This window comes from Lutjanus erythropterus, chromosome 17, assembly GCF_056507025.1.
Source record: "Lutjanus erythropterus isolate fLutEry1 chromosome 17, fLutEry1.hap2, whole genome shotgun sequence".
NCBI classification, from domain to species: Eukaryota; Metazoa; Chordata; class Actinopteri; order Lutjaniformes; family Lutjanidae; genus Lutjanus; species Lutjanus erythropterus.
In genome coordinates, this window is record NC_139333.1 from 32,181,405 (window position 1) to 32,186,404 (window position 5,000).

Sequence of the window (5,000 nt, forward strand, 5' to 3'; positions counted from 1 at the left end):
TGAAGGGATGGTGGTAGAGACTTGAAACCAAGCTTTGCACCCCCATTTCTGGACATTCCGGATCCAACGGTGCCACCCTCGCGTCTCTACGAGGTCGGGAAGTGGGTCAACCAGAACCTCGAGGACTCTGGTGCATACCTCGACGGGTTTTTGGAGGATAACGTTTGAAGGAAAGGTGGTAGAGACGTGAAACTAAGCTCTGCACCCCCATTTTTGGACATTCCGGATCCAAGGGTACCACCATCGAGTCTCTACAAGGTTGGGAAGTGGGTCAACTAGAACCTCGAGGACTCTGGTGCATACCTGGACGGGTTTTTGTGGAATAACTTTTGAAGTGAATGTGGTACAGACTTGAAAGCAGGCTCTGCACCCCCATAACTTTGTCTGCACACACACACACACACACACACCCACACCCACAACACACAAACACACACACACAAGTGAACACATCAGAATGTTAGGTGGCTGTGATGTCATCAAAGGCAACGTGATGACGTCACAGACACTGTGCTTTGATCTAGCATGGGCTCTGTGATGCCATCAGTGTTAGGTTATAACCCTAGCACCATGTCATTATCATACCTCCACTGGTTTTCGGGGGATAACTTTTGAAGGGATGGTGGTAGAGACTTGAAACCAAGCTCTGCACCCCCATTTTCGGACATTCCGGATCCAACGGTGCCACCCTCGAGTCTCTACGAGGTCGGGAAGTGGGTCAACCAGAACCTCGAGGACTCTGGTGCATACCTCGACAGGTTTCGGGGGATAACTTTTGAAGGGATGGTGGTAGAGACTTGAAACCAAGCTCTGCACCCCCATTTTCGGACATTCCGGATCCAACGGTGCCACCATCGAGTCTCTACGAGGTCGGGAAGTGGGTCAACCAGAACCTCGAGGACTCTGGTGCATACCTCGACAGGTTTCGGGGGATAACTTTTGAAGGGATGGTGGTAGAGACTTGAAACCAAGCTCTGCACCCCCATTTTCGGACATTCCGGATACAACGGTGCCACCATCGAGTCTCTACGACGTCGGGAAGTGGGTCAACCAGAACCTCAAGGACTCTGGTGCATACCTCGATGGGTTTTTGGAGGATAACGTTTGAAGGAAAGGTGGTAGAGACGTGAAACTAAGCTCTGCACCCCCATTTTTGGACATTCCGGATCCAAGGGTACCACCATCGAGTCTCTACAAGGTTGGGAAGTGGGTCAACTAGAACCTCGAGGACTCTGGTGCATACCTCGATGGGTTTTTGGAGGATAACGTTTGAAGGAAAGGTGGTAGAGACGTGAAACTAAGCTCTGCACCCCCATTTTTGGACATTCCGGATCCAAGGGTACCACCATCGAGTCTCTACAAGGTTGGGAAGTGGGTCAACTAGAACCTCGAGGACTCTGGTGCATACCTGGACGGGTTTTTGTGGAATAACTTTTGAAGTGAATGTGGTACAGACTTGAAAGCAGGCTCTGCACCCCCATAACTTTGTCTGCACACACACACACACACACACACACACACACCCACACCCACAACACACATACACACACACACAAGTGAACACATCAGAATGTTAGGTGGCTGTGATGTCATCAAAGGCAACGTGATGACGTCACAGACACTGTGCTTTGATCTAGCATGGGCTCTGTGATGCCATCAGTGTTAGGTTATAACCCTAGCACCATGTCATTATCATACCTCCACTGGTTTTCGGGGGATAACTTTTGAAGGGATGGTGGTAGAGATTTGAAACCAAGCTCTGCACCCCCATTTTCGGACATTCCGGATCCAACGGTGCCACCCTCGAGTCTCTACGAGGTCGGGAAGTGGGTCAACCAGAACCTCGAGGACTCTGGTGCATACCTCGACAGGTTTCGGGGGATAACTTTTGAAGGGATGGTGGTAGAGACTTGAAACCAAGCTTTGCACCCCCATTTTCGGACATTCCGGATACAACGGTGCCACCATCGAGTCTCTACGAGGTCGGGAAGTGGGTCAACCAGAACCTTGAAGACTCTGGTGCATACCTCGACGGGTTGTTGGAGGATAACGTTTGAAGGAAAGGTGGTAGAGACGTGAAACTAAGCTCTGCACCCCCATTTTTGGACATTCCGGATCCAAGGGTACCACCATCGAGTCTCTACAAGGTTGGGAAGTGGGTCAACTAGAACCTCGAGGACTCTGGTGCATACCTGGACGGGTTTTTGTGGAATAACTTTTGAAGTGAATGTGGTACAGACTTGAAAGCAGGCTCTGCACCCCCATAACTTTGTCTGCACACACACACACACACACACACACACACCCCCACACCCACAACACACATACACACACACACAAGTGAACACATCAGAATGTTAGGTGGCTGTGATGTCATCAAAGGCAACGTGATGACGTCACAGACACTGTGCTTTGATCTAGCATGGGCTCTGTGATGCCATCAGTGTTAGGTTATAACCCTAGCACCATGTCATTATCATACCTCCACTGGTTTTCGGGGGATAACTTTTGAAGGGATGGTGGTAGAGACTTGAAACCAAGCTCTGCACCCCCATTTTCGGACATTCCGGATCCAACGGTGCCACCCTCGAGTCTCTACGAGGTCGGGAAGTGGGTCAACCAGAACCTTGAAGACTCTGGTGCATACCTCGACGGGTTGTTGGAGGATAACGTTTGAAGGAAAGGTGGTAGAGACGTGAAACTAAGCTCTGCACCCCCATTTTTGGACATTCCGGATCCAAGGGTACCACCATCGAGTCTCTACAAGGTTGGGAAGTGGGTCAACTAGAACCTCGAGGACTCTGGTGCATACCTGGACGGGTTTTTGTGGAATAACTTTTGAAGTGAATGTGGTACAGACTTGAAAGCAGGCTCTGCACCCCCATAACTTTGTCTGCACACACACACACACACACACACACACACCCACACCCACAACACACATACACACACACACAAGTGAACACATCAGAATGTTAGGTGGCTGTGATGTCATCAAAGGCAACGTGATGACGTCACAGACACTGTGCTTTGATCTAGCATGGGCTCTGTGATGCCATCAGTGTTAGGTTATAACCCTAGCACCATGTCATTATCATACCTCCACTGGTTTTCGGGGGATAACTTTTGAAGGGATGGTGGTAGAGACTTGAAATCAAGCTCTGCACCCCCATTTTCGGACATTCCGGATCCAACGGTGCCACCCTCGAGTCTCTACGACGTCGGGAAGTGGGTCAACCAGAACCTCGAGGACTCTGGTGCATACCTCGACAGGTTTCGGGGGATAACTTTTGAAGGGATGGTGGTAGAGACTTGAAACCAAGCTCTGCACCCCCATTTTCGGACATTCCGGATCCAACGGTGCCACCATCGAGTCTCTACGACGTCGGGAAGTGGGTCAACTAGAACCTCGAGGACTCTGGTGCATACCTGGACGGGTTTTTGTGGAATAACTTTTGAAGTGAATGTGGTACAGACTTGAAAGCAGGCTCTGCACCCCCATAACTTTGTCTGCACACACACACACACACACACACACACACCCACACCCACAACACACATACACACACACACAAGTGAACACATCAGAATGTTAGGTGGCTGTGATGTCATCAAAGGCAACGTGATGACGTCACAGACACTGTGCTTTGATCTAGCATGGGCTCTGTGATGCCATCAGTGTTAGGTTATAACCCTAGCACCATGTCATTATCATACCTCCACTGGTTTTCGGGGGATAACTTTTGAAGGGATGGTGGTAGAGACTTGAAACCAAGCTCTGCACCCCCATTTTCGTACATTCCGGATCCAACGGTGCCACCCTCGAGTCTCTACGAGGTCGGGAAGTGGGTCAACCAGAACCTCGAGGACTCTGGTGCATACCTCGACAGGTTTTGGGGGATAACTTTTGAAGGGATGGTGGTAGAGACTTGAAACCAAGCTCTGCACCCCCATTTTCGGACATTCCGGATCCAACGGTGCCACCCTCGAGTCTCTACGAGGTCGGGAAGTGGGTCAACCAGAACCTCGAGGACTCTGGTGCATACCTCGACAGGTTTTGGGGGATAACTTTTGAAGGGATGGTGGTAGAGACTTGAAACCAAGCTCTGCACCCCCATTTTCGGACATTCCGGATACAACGGTGCCACCATCGAGTCTCTACGAGGTCGGGAAGTGGGTCAACCAGAACCTCAAGGACTCTGGTGCATACCTCGATGGGTTTTTGGAGGATAACGTTTGAAGGAAAGGTGGTAGAGACGTGAAACTAAGCTCTGCACCCCCATTTTTGGACATTCCGGATCCAAGGGTACCACCATCGAGTCTCTACAAGGTTGGGAAGTGGGTCAACTAGAACCTCGAGGACTCTGGTGCATACCTCGATGGGTTTTTGGAGGATAACGTTTGAAGGAAAGGTGGTAGAGACGTGAAACTAAGCTCTGCACCCCCATTTTTGGACATTCCGGATCCAAGGGTACCACCATCGAATCTCTACAAGGTTGGGAAGTGGGTCAACTAGAACCTCGAGGACGCTGGTGCATACCTGGACGGGTTTTTGTGGAATAACTTTTGAAGTGAATGTGGTACAGACTTGAAAGCAGGCTCTGCACCCCCATAACTTTGTCTGCACACACACACACACACACACACACACACCCACACCCACAACACACATACACACACACACAAGTGAACACATCAGAATGTTAGGTGGCTGTGATGTCATCAAAGGCAACGTGATGATGTCACAGACACTGTGCTTTGATCTAGCATGGGCTCTGTGATGCCATCAGTGTTAGGTTATAACCCTAGCACCATGTCATTATCATACCTCCACTGGTTTTCGGGGGATAACTTTTGAAGGGATGGTGGTAGAGACTTGAAACCAAGCTCTGCACCCCCATTTTCGTACATTCCGGATACAACGGTGCCACCATCGAGTCTCTACGACGTCGGAAAGTGGGTCAACCAGAACCTCAAGGACTCTGGTGCATACCTCGATG